The sequence below is a fragment of the Triticum aestivum genome, chromosome 2B, assembly GCF_018294505.1.
Source record: "Triticum aestivum cultivar Chinese Spring chromosome 2B, IWGSC CS RefSeq v2.1, whole genome shotgun sequence".
NCBI lineage: Eukaryota > Viridiplantae > Streptophyta > Magnoliopsida > Poales > Poaceae > Triticum > Triticum aestivum.
The window spans coordinates 791176159-791188810 of NC_057798.1; positions in this window are offsets into that span (position 1 = coordinate 791176159).

Below are 12652 nucleotides of genomic sequence, written 5' to 3' on the forward strand. Positions count from 1 at the left end.
CATATTTTTATAATTAATAAACATTTTTTCAAATGTATTATGAACTTTTTTTAATATTACCCTAAACAGTTTTTAATATATGGTGACTATTTTGTAAAACATGTTGAACATTTTGGTAATATATGCCAAACTGTTTTGATACTCAATGAATATATTGTGAAACACGATGACCATTTTTTGGAAACATGCTGAACATTTTTCTATATATGTAGACATTTTTAATATATCATGAACAAAATTAATAACATGACAAACATTTTATTAACACATGATGAATATTTTACAAACGTAGACAAACATCTTCTAAATGCGCGGTGAATTTTTTTTCACTTTATTTATTTATCATGATACTTATTTAGTATTTAGTTTATTTTAATAAGGTCTCGTGTGCAGGCTGATACGCGCTGATCGACTCAGTACAACGACTCAAGCCTAGCTGGGCTTGGTCCTTAAGTTTTTAGTGGGCCTCTTGATACAATATTACCAGCTTTGTTCTGAAGGACAATTATGAGACCAGCTTGATATAGGCATGACCGGACGCAATAGCAGGAACATACCAGGCCCGTGGCAGCACAGGCCCGCCCGGGATCTCTGAGGCCCGTAAAGTTCCCGCCTTCGCGCTGCAGCCGGCATGCCGTGGACGCCGCCGCCCCTCTCCAAGCCGCTCCCCTGCCTCCCCGCACAGAAAGCCGCCACGTGGAAGCACCACCACCACGCGCACCGCCGGCCACCACCACCAGGTTGCCGGACCGCCATCGACAGAACCGCACCACCACCACGCGCACCGCCGGCCACCACCACCAGGTTGCCGGACCGCCATCGACAGAACCGCACCACCACTGGTTGCTGTGTTTAACTAATGATTTCCATAGATTAATGTTGTGTTTTCTCTCTTTCTTTACGGGGTCGAAACGAACTGGCTGAAGTGCGTGGGACTTTTTCCTTTTCTGTTCCTTTTTTTTTGCAAATGGGGTGCTTTTCCTATTTGACGAAGGAGAGGGCCTACAATGAGGCATAATGGGCCTGCCCAATAGCGCAGTCAATTTTTTTCTCTTTCTTTGTTTTTTGTAGTCTGGTTTTCATCTTTTTTTTCGTTTTTATATTCCTCTTTCAGTTGGTTTTTAATTTTTTTTTCTGATTTCTTCTGGGTTTCAGGTTTTCTCTTGGTTTTTATTTTATTTCTGCATTTTCCCCTTCTACTTACATATTTTTATAATTACAATATAAACTTTTTTCAAATGTATTATAAACTTTTTTTAATATTACCCTAAACAGTTTTTAATATATGGTGACTATTTTGTAAAACATGTTGAACATTTTGGTAATATAGGCCAAACTGTTTTAATACTCAATGAATATATTGTGAAACACGATGGCCATTTTTTGGAAACATGCTGAACATTTTTCTATATATGTAAACATTTTTAATATACATGAACAAAATTAAATACATGACAAACATTTTATGAACACATGATGAATATTTTACAAACGTAGACGAACATCTTCTAAATGCGCGGTGCATTTTTTTCACTTTTTTAAATTATCATGATACTTATTTAGTATTTAGTTTATTTTAATAAGGTCTCGTGTGCAGGCTGATACGCGTTGATCGACTCAGTACGACGACTCAAGCCTAGCTGGGCTTGGTCCTTAAGTTTTTAGTGGGCCTCTTGATTCAATATTACCAGCTTTGTTTTGAAGGACAATTATACCAGTTGATATAGGCATGGTCAGCCATCTTAGGGAAATATTTCTCAAAAAAAAAAAGCCATCTTAGGGAAATTTCCTCAAAAAAAAAACCATCTTAGGGGAAAACCAGGCGTGGTCAGCCTAACCCCAAATATAATTGTCAAGCCCATAAAGCCCACTCGCAGCAGGGAATGCACACAAGGCCTGCCTAACAAATGCACACAAAATGAATTCCCAGTGCTAAACAACAGAAGACAGTCTTCTAAAAAAACAACAACAACAACAGTAGACATATTCTTTCAAAAAAAAAAACAGAGGACAGATTTGGCGCACATTTGCACTGTGATGAATTCCCAGCGTATACTCGGCTAACAAATACTCTCTCTGTACACCACTGATATGGCAAACTAGCTAGTCACAATCTACGGTTCTAAACTGTGGATGGCTTAACAAAGCTCAAGGCCGCTCGTCGAAGAAATCACAATCTACGGTTCTAAACTGTGGACGATTGTTGCTAGTAGTAGTGATGGCTGCATCATCATGATCATGAGCAGCAGCAGCAGCAGCAGCCCGATGATCTCGGTGCCCGCCTGATCTACACTTCTACCCTGACGAAGAGCACGAATAGTCGGTTCAGTGTTAGGTGCTTCACGTGAGCCTTAGAAAAATACTACAAGGAACATCGTCCGGAGTAGCTAGGGCTCCCCTGACAGTTTCTCTGCCGACCATGCTATGCAACCAAACATACCTACAGAAATCTCCAAACAGATCCTCCAGCTCTAACAGATCAGAGTAGACTCACCTTATGCGAGGGCTTCCTCCAAGGCCTTCCAAGATGGCGAAGAGTCAAGCCTGGAAATATGTTACTACTACTTTTGAAGTTCAGATGAGATCAACTATGCAAGTACTAAATTCTATACACCAAAAAGTGTAAAACAAAACATATGAGAGAGAACATCTGAAGCACTTGCTAGTCTTTCAAACAAGACTCTGTTTCATTCCCTCGCAAAATGGCCAATATCCGGTCCATCACCTGAAGAGTGTAAGAATGAACGACAAAGGCTAACAAGACTAGCCATAGTAACAAAAAAAGCAGCATGAAGAAACAGAGTCTCGTCTTATAACGATTGCAGTTGAAGTTGAAATGCATTGGATATCCTTACATAACGATTTCAGACAAGAAACAGAGTCATAAAGCAACCATGTCAACTGACAACTGAGCTGAAGAGGAAGGAAACAGAGCAAAAATCACATACAAGTGGAAGTACATGAAACAAACACTACCACACACGATCTTCTGAGGATGGCGTCTGGTCTGGTGTTGGGATCATGTGGTCACGCTTCACAATGCCCGCGTGCGTGAGGAGAGCCCATATATGAGTAAGGAATTCCCCTCCTTGCGCGAGGCATTCCATGTGCTCCGCGGCTTTGTCCGATGGCGCGATATAGATGATGGTCTCAGCCCAGAATTCTGCCATCACCTTCCAGCGGAGGTCAACATCTTTCGCCTCCAGATCCCTCCCTAGCTTCAATCCTCTGATGAGGATGCTATCTTCATTGTTGTTGGTGGTGGAGTCTTGGACGATGGTAGTACGGTTGTTGTTGCTTCTGCTGCTGGAGTCGTGGATGATATTACTTGTGCCGCTACCACTGCTGGAGTCATGGACAATGTTATTCGAGTTGCTGCTGACTGGAGGAATATGGATTATGGTAGCATTGGCATCGGGGCCGTCGGAAGCATGGACGACAGGTTGATCCTCGTTGCTCCTGATGCTTTCAGAGTCTTGGATGACCCTTAGCAATCTATCCTTGGTCGGTTTGTCACCACCCAGCGCACTTTGTACTTTCTTCAGCACGTCATGGACGATGAATAGTGTGTCCGTAGGGTTCTCGGCAAGCAATTCTGGAACGAAGTACATTAAGTAGGCACAATATTTGGATAAGGTGGTGGCAACTTGCTGTGCACCATTGTGAAGGCCATCCTCTGCCCCATTGGAAGATGCAATATTGCAGTACTCAGTTGCGATGTGCCAAATAAGCATCACTGCTATTTGGCTATCATTCTCCAGTGTAGAGGAGAGGTCTCCAAGGACACCATTACGCTCCAATGCTGCTTTTCCATTAGTTAGAGGACCACCGCCGTTGCTATATATCCGCAAGCAAGAAATTATATTGCTCTTGACCAAATCAGGAACTACAACAAAATTCTTCATTGATAATATCGTTGAATAAATGAGGTGGTATACTGCAAGACATAGAAAATCCTCGAACATGTTTCCTCTCTTGGGTTCCACATTGAGCCAATGGACAAGCAAGTTGCCTCCAATTACAGATGATTGGCCCATCTTATTTCTCCAATATCCAAAATAATTGATCCTCTTGCCGAGAAGATTGTCATACTTAAACCTTCTAAGAAACCGGATGATGGACGGAATGAGTTTGCATGTATCTCCCCTGGTATAGCTGCAAGCGAGTGAAACAGTGGCCCAATCCGATGTCAGGTATAGTATAGCCTGCAGAACTTCAAATAGAAGGAGAGCTCCCATAATCACCATTGTAACAGTAACATCAACCCTTCTTGTGCCAACCTCGATTATAGGGTCACGTGAATTGACAATGGTGGGATATGTAAGCAGAAATAATCCGGTGATAGAAGTGCAAATCAATTTGAGAACAACCAGCAGAAAGAAATGAAGCTCTAAGGAAAACAGAGTTGCGTGCTTTGTGAAGAAGAAGTCATAGAGGAAGCCCAATTCTACCTCAATGACATGAAATGCTCCTGAGTAATGGTTTACTTGATCCTCTTCTGGCAGCAAACACTCAAGTGCAAACTTGAGCGTATTGGGTAGTCCGGCCTCGGCACAATCCATCTCAAAGTAGCGGCGTCGCAGCAAGTGAGACAGAGCAAACGAGAGGCATACATCTCTCAGCTGCTTTTTAAGCAGGATGTCATCATCAAATGCCATGCCCCAGATTGCCTCGATGGTGATGGCAGAATCCACACCACCTATGTTGTCTGGTCCCAGAAAATAATAATAACAGACAAGGTATTTGCAGCTGTCCATTGTGAAAGTCTCCTCCTGAACAGCTCTAGATCTTGTGTTCACCTTAACCAGAGCCCTCATGTAGTTGGCTACTAATTTGCTGGGAACAGAATTCTCGACCATCCAACCAGCACGTACTCTATACATATTGGTATAAAGCACCAGGCTCATTAAGGTAAGAAGAGAAACAAAAATTGGCCGTGAAAATCCTATTCCTTTAGGAGGACGAAGCAGCCTGAGTATAATGGTTATATACGCAAAATACTGAAGGAACTCAAAGAGGTAGCGCTTCCACCGCTTGTTGTCCTCGATATTATAAGCCATGAAAGCGTTGGCGGACCCGGTTGCCCAGAAGAGAATCAGGGCCCAAACAGGATACAACACATTCTTCACGGGCGAGGTCACCATCTGACCAAGGGTATAGGTGATCACAGGGAAGCTGAGCGTGTAAGCTAGCCAGAGAGTACCTTGGACGAACCAATGGCCCGACCGCCGGCGCCAAGGACCAAGCATGAGTTGCAGGAACAGCATCACGGCTGCCACGACCACAAAAGCTTCGTTCCGGATGACTATCCGCCGGGGATTCTCCAGATAGGGGGACAAGGCCTCCAGCGCCTGCGTCATGTTGATGGCATCTTGGTGACCATCCATGGCGATGACTCCCTAGCTCACTCTTTTTCTCGTGGATCTTTGCTCGTTTCAGAGCTCGTGTAAGCCTGACCTTGGGTGTGGTTATTGCCTACTGGTGGTTTAAAGGAGACATGTATGTCTTGTTTCTTCCTCCCAGTTGTTGCCACTTATTATATGCCTATATCAGTTGAGCAGTCATGATCCATCTTGTATTGTCACATACCACCTCCGTTGTGCTGCAGAAACAGAAACAAACAAATGGACTTCGCAAGTCAAGCCAATTTAAGCCGTCCGAGCAGCTATATATATATATATATATATATATATATATATATATAGGGCTGCGCTAATGTAAGCGAGAGCGCATTCTTCTTAGCGTGCGCTCCGGCCGCTTAGGCGCGTGGGTCGCGCGGAGAAGGCTGCGCTCCACCGCAATACTAGTTAAGGGTAACGAGGTTTGTAAAAAAGTAACGCAATTAATTTTTTTACCATCCGATGTATCCCATCTCTGCGATGACTATATATTGGTAGTAATGGGAATAGTAGGGATGGTAATGGACGATGATTGTTTACGAGGCACTTACTAATCATTGGTTGGAGACCTAAGCGTAAAACCTTGCTAGCATGTAGTAATGGATTACTACGCTATGATGGAGTCAATGGTAAACCTAGAAAAACCAGGGTAGTAATGCATTACTACAAGAGCTTTTTTCGTTGAAAAGAAAACACTTGAATGTAGTAACGGATTACTACGCTACGGAGTCAATGGTTAGCCTAGTAAAATTAGGGTAGTAATGCATTACTACTTCTACAGGTCCAATTACTAGATGATAAACCTAGTAAAACTAGGGTAGTATTGCATTACTACTTGGGCAGGTCCAGTTACTAGATGGTAACATCATTACTACTGCAAGCCCAATTTACTGGATGGTAGCAATTAAATGCTGGGCTGAGCTGTTTTACGATCGTCAATTACACTAGACTAGGTGTAGGCATGCGTGGGATCCTTAACTTGCGCGTGGATCATAACTCGTTACTACTGATTTTTTTCCTGAGGAAACGAGTCTGGTTAAGCGCGCGGGCCTGGTCGTAAGTTCATTACGGTAGCTTTTATGACCGAGCCCGCGCTTCGTCTAATTAGTGCGTACAACCGGTGGGTTGATGGGCGGCTGGAGCGCACGCTAGGTTATAATACGCGCACGCTGACTTTAGCAGGTCTATATCTATATATATATATATATATATATATATATATATGCGTCGCCGTCCTAGTGAAGTCTCAACCGAAACAAGCATGATGGGGTACATCTAAGCAAACTAATTTTATAGAGTTAGTGGTCCAGAGATCACGACATCCGTGATTCCAAAAAGATCACGACATCCGTGATTCCAAAATTACAACAAATATAGTGATTACCCTTGGATCGATGTAGAAAGGTAAGCTACCATTGCAGATGTTATAATGTTTGTGTGCATCAAGTTGTTGGTGCAGTACTTATCTTGTACCCTCATTTTCAGGAAATAAGTCCCTCACCTTGTGAACTTTCTTAAGTTTGATGATCAAATTTACATAAAAGACATCAATATCTACTAGACCAAATAAATGCAGAATGAGAGGTTCCCCATCTGAATTTTCACTGAAAGTTGACCCAAGATTGTCCACCAAAACAAACAGTAGAGAGAGAGAGAGTGCTACGATCCCGTAGCACCTCCCTGCGTCTCGCCGGGATATGGATCTCGAACCAAGAGGAATATCTCAGAGAGAGAGCTTGGAGGAGGGGAAAGGAGCAGGGAGGAAAGCTTGAACAAGGAACAATATTCGGGATTACAATTCGATGCCCTCACACACACGCCAGCCACACGCTTATATGCCTCATCCACACACACCACATGGACTGAGCCCCAAAGGCCCAGTAACACACAGGTGGGCCTGGCCCAGGTCGTTGCACTCCCCTCCTCTTAAGGAACAGGTCGTCCTCGATTGTTCATCATCAGGCCGTTGTCGTTGCAGTCACAGCTGAAGACCATTCCCAAGTCGCCATTGCAATCGGAAGTCCACTCCATGCGATCTTCCATTGCGTGCGTGTGTGTCCACCCACACGAACTAGCCTTGTTTGGAGAATTTGAGCCGGTTTAGAAAGTTTATCCCCCAGCAGAAAGAGTGAATCCACAGTGTTTGAAGTAGGAGCTGGCGGGTCTGCCGGTTTGAGCAGCGAAACATGCACCACTGGATGAATCTTGCTAGCCTCTGGCAGGGCCAAACGAGATGCAACTTCTCCGACACGTTCAGTGATCTGATACGGGCCAAAGTACTTGAAACCCAACTTATGATTGGAGCGTCTGGCGAAAGTTTGTTGCACATAAGGCTGCAGCTTCAGAAATGCCCAGTCGCCGACTTGAAACTGTCGATCTGAGCGATTAGTGTCTTCTTGGTGTTTCATCCTGTGTTGAGCTCGCAACAGGTGTTCTCGAATCAACCCTTGCATTAGATTCCTTTCAGCCAGCCATCCAGACAGGTCTGAGGACAGAGTGCTCTGAAGATTGGCAATGCCCAAGTGTCGAGGTTGATACCCATACAGTACCTGAAATGGGGTTGTTCCAAGTGCAGAGTGGTAGTTTGTGTTGTACCAGTACTCAGCCTGAGAGAGCCAATAGGCCCACTTTTTGGGAGTTGAATGTACCAAGCATCTAGAAAAGTTTCTAGACATTGATTCAACTTCTCCGTTTGACCATCGGTCTGGGGATGGTTTGCAGAACTCATATTCATCTTGGTGTTAGTGAGTTTGCACAATTCTTGCCAGATATTGCTGGTAAAGATAGGATCTCTGTCAGTAACCAGAACCTGGGGAAGACCATGAAGCTTATAGATGTTATCCACATATATTTGTGCCACTTGTAGAGCAGTAAAGGGGTGACACAATGGAATGAAGTGCCCATATTTGCTGAACTTATCAATGACCACCAGAATTGTGTCAAAGTTTTTGCTCTTGGGGAGGCCTCCAATAAAACCCATGCTGACCATATTCCAAGCTTCTTTAGGAATGGGCAATGGACTTAATAGTCCTGGTTTCTTAATATGCTCAGACTTTGCTTGTTTGCACACCACACATGCTTGTACATAGGTCTGGATGTCCTGTTTCATTGCTGGCCAAGCAAACAGTCCCTTGATGCGTTGGTAAGTGCCGTGGAATCCAGAATGACCTCCAACTCCACTGTCATGCAAAGAAAGCAGAATAGCTTGGTGGGCTTCCTTGTTGTGGCCCAGCCAAATCATGTCATTGTACCTGATCACCCCTTGATGTAAAGAGTAACCTTTGTCATCAGAACCAGTCAGGGACAGTTCCTGCAATAATTCCTTTCTGCCTCATACTGCTGGTATCCTTCTGTCACAACTGCTAACCATTTGGGTGTGCAAAAGGAGAGAGTAGACAGTTCCATTGGGGCAGGAGATCTGGACAAGGCATCTGCAGCTGCATTATCCATATGTTTTCTGTAGACGATGTTGTTTTGCAGACCTAGCAGTTTAAGAAATGCTTTTTGTTGCATGGTACCACTGAGTTTTTTCTCTTGGAGATGTGTCAAACTTTGATGATCTATGGAAATGGTGAAAGGTGCATGCTGCAGATAAGATTTCCATTTTTCCACAGCAAGGAGCACAGCCAAACATTCTTTTTCATATGTGGACAGAGCTTGAGCTCTGGGCCCCAGGGCTTTGCTAAGATAAGCAAGTGGATGACCTTCTTGCACCAGTACAGCCCCAATGCCCTGATTACTAGCATCAGTTTCAATTGTAAAGTGCTTCTTGAAATCTGGGAGTGCCAAAACTGGTGCTTGAGCTAATGTTGTCTTAAGGTGTTGAAAAGCAGCCTCATTGGTTGGTGTCCAAGAAAACACAGTATCTTTCTTCAGTAGATCAGATAAACTCCTACTAATAATTCCATAGTTTTTGATAAATTTTCTGTAGTACCCTGTGAGGCCCAGGAATCCTCTGATATCTCTGGCACAGGTGGGCCTGGGCCACTCTTGCACAGCTCTGATCATTGTGGGATCAGTTTGCACTCCTTTGCCACTGATAATATGTCCCAAGTATTCCAGCTTTGTTTGAGCAAAAGAGCATTTGCTGAGTTTCACAAAGAGCTGATTTGCTTGAAGTATAGTGAAAACCTGATTGAGGTGCTCAAGATGTGTTTTCAAATCTGGGTTGTATATTAGGATGTCATCCATGAAGATAAGCACACAGTTTCTCAACAAATGGGCAAACTGTTGGAAATATGCCCTAGAGGCAATAATAAATTGGCTATTATTATTATATTTCCTTGTTCATGATAATCGTTTATTATCCATGCTATAATTGTATTGATAGGAAACTCAGATACATGTGTGGGTACATAGACAACACCATGTCCCTAGTAAGCCTCTAATTGACTAGCTCGTTAATCAATAGATGGTTATGGTTTCCTGACCATGGACATTGGATGTCGTTGATAACGGGAAAAAATCATTAGGAGAATGATGTGATGGACAAGACCCAATCCTAAGCCTAGCACAAAGATCGTGTAGTTCGTATGCTAAAGCTTTTCTAATGTCAAGTATCATTTCCTTAGACCATGAGACTGTGCAACTCCCGGATACCGTAGGAATGCTTTGGGTGTACCAAACGTCACAACGTAACTGGGTGGCTATAAAGGTGCACTACGGGTATCTCCGAAAGTGTCTGTTGGGTTGGCACGAATCGAGACTGGGATTTGTCACTCTATTTGACAGAGAGGTATCTCTGGGCCCACTCGGTAGGACATCATCATAATGTGCACAATGTGACCAAGGCGTTGATCACGGGATGATGTGTTACAGAACGAGTAAAGAGACTTGCCGGTAACGAGATTGAACAAGGTATCGGCATACCGACGATCGAATCTCGGGCAAGTACAATACCGCTAGACAAAGGGAATTGTATACGGGATTGATTGAGTCCTTGACATCGTGGTTCATCCGATGAGATCATCGTGGAACATGTGGGATCCAACATGGGTATCCAGATCCCACTGTTGGTTATTGACCGGAGAACGTCTCGGTCATGTCTGCATGGTTCCCGAACCCGTAGGGTCTACACACTTAAGGTTCGATGACGCTAGGGTTATAGGGAATAGATATACGTGGTTACCGAATGTTGTTTGGAGTCCCGGATGAGATCCCTGAAGGAAATATGCCCTAGAGGCAATAATGAAGTTATAATTTATTTCCTCATATCATGATAAATGTTTATTATTCATGCTAGAATTGTATTAACCGGAAACATGATACATGTGTGAATACATAGACAAACATATAGTCACTAGTATGCCTCTACTAGACTAGCTCGTTAATCAAAGATGGTTATGTTTCCTAACCATAGACATGTGTTGTCAGTTCATTAATGGGATCACATCATTAGGAGAATGATGTGATTGACATGACCCATTCTGTTAGCCCAGCACTTGATCGTTTAGTATATTGCTATTGCTTTCTTCATGACTTATACATGTTCCTGTAACTATGAGAATTATGCAACTCCCGTTTATCGGAGGAACACTTTGGGTACTACCAAACGTCACGACGTAACTGGGTGATTATAAAGGAGTACTACAGGTGTCTCCGAAGGTACATGTTGAGTTGGCGTATTTCGAGATTAGGTTTTGTCACTCCGATTGTCGGAGAGGTATCTCTAGGCCCTCTCGGTAATGCACATCACTATAAGCCTTGCAAGCAATGTGACCAAATGGAGTTGGTTACGGGATGATGCATTACGGAACGAGTAAAGAGACTTGCCGGTAACGAGATTGAACTAGGTATTGGATACCGACGATCAAATCTCGGGCAAGTAACATATCGATGACAAAGGGAACAACTTATGTTGTTATGCGGTTTGACCGATAAAGATCTTCGTAGAATATGTAGGAACCAATATGAGCATCCAGGTTCCGCTATTGGTTATTGACCGAGAATAGTTCTAGGTCATGTCTACATAGTTCTCGAACCCGTAGGGTCCGCACGCTTAACGTTACGATGACAGTTTTATGATGAGTTTATAAGTTTTGATGTACCGAAATTTGTTCGGAGTCCCGGATGTGATCACGGACGTAACGAGGAGTCTCAAAATAGTCGAGACATAAAGATTGATATATAGGAAGCCTATATTTGGACATCGGAATCGTTCCGGGTGAAATCAGCATTTTACCGGAGCACCGGGAGGTTACCGGAACCCCCCCGGGGGGTTATTGGGCCTACATGGGCCTCGAGGGAGAAGAGGGAAGGAGGCAGGAGGGGGCCACGCGCCCCTCCCCTTCCTAGTCCGAATAGAACAAGGGAAGGGGGGCGGCGCCCCCCCCCCCCCTTTCCTTCCCCTCTTCCTCCTCTTTCCCCCCTTCTCCTATTCCAACTAGGAAAGAAGGGAGTCCTACTCCCGGTGGGAGTAGAGTAGGACTCCCCCCTTGGCGCGCCCTCCTTGGCCGGCCGCCTCCTCCCCCCTGGCTCCTTTATATACGGGGGCGGGGGGGCACCCATAGACACACAAGTTGATCTACGGATCGTTCCTTAGCCGTGTGCAGTGCCCCCCTCCACCATATTCCACCTCGGTCATATCATCGCGAAGCTTAGGCGAAGCCCTGCGCCGGTAGAACATCATCATCATCACCACGCCGTCGTGCTGACGGAACTCATCCCCGAAGCTTTGCTGGATCGGAGCCCGGGGATCGTCATCGAGCTGAACGTGTGCTGAACTCGGAGGTGCCGTACGTTCGGTACTTGGATCGGTTGGATCGTGAAGACGTACGACTACATCAACCGCGTTGTGCTAATGCTTCCGCTTACGGTCTACAAGGGTACGTGGACAACACTCTCCCTCTCGTTGCTATGCCATCACCATGATCTTGCGTGTGCTTAGGAATTTTTTTGAAATTACTACGTTCCCCAACAGTGGCATCCGAGCCTAGGTTTTATGCGTTGATGTTATATGCACGAGTAGAACACAAGTGAGTTGTGGGCGATACAAGTCATACTGCTTACCAGCATGTCATACTTTGGTTCAGCAGTATTGTGAGATGAAGCGGCCCGGACCGACATTACGCGTATGCTTACGCGAGACTGGTTTCACCGTTGCGAGCACTCATGCTTAAAGGTGGCTGGCGGGTGTCTGTCTCTCTCACTTTAGCTGAATCAAGTGTGGCTACGCCCGGTCCTTGCGAAGGTTAAAACAGCACCAACTTGACAAACTATCGTTGTGGTTTTTATGCGTAGGTAAGAACGGTTCT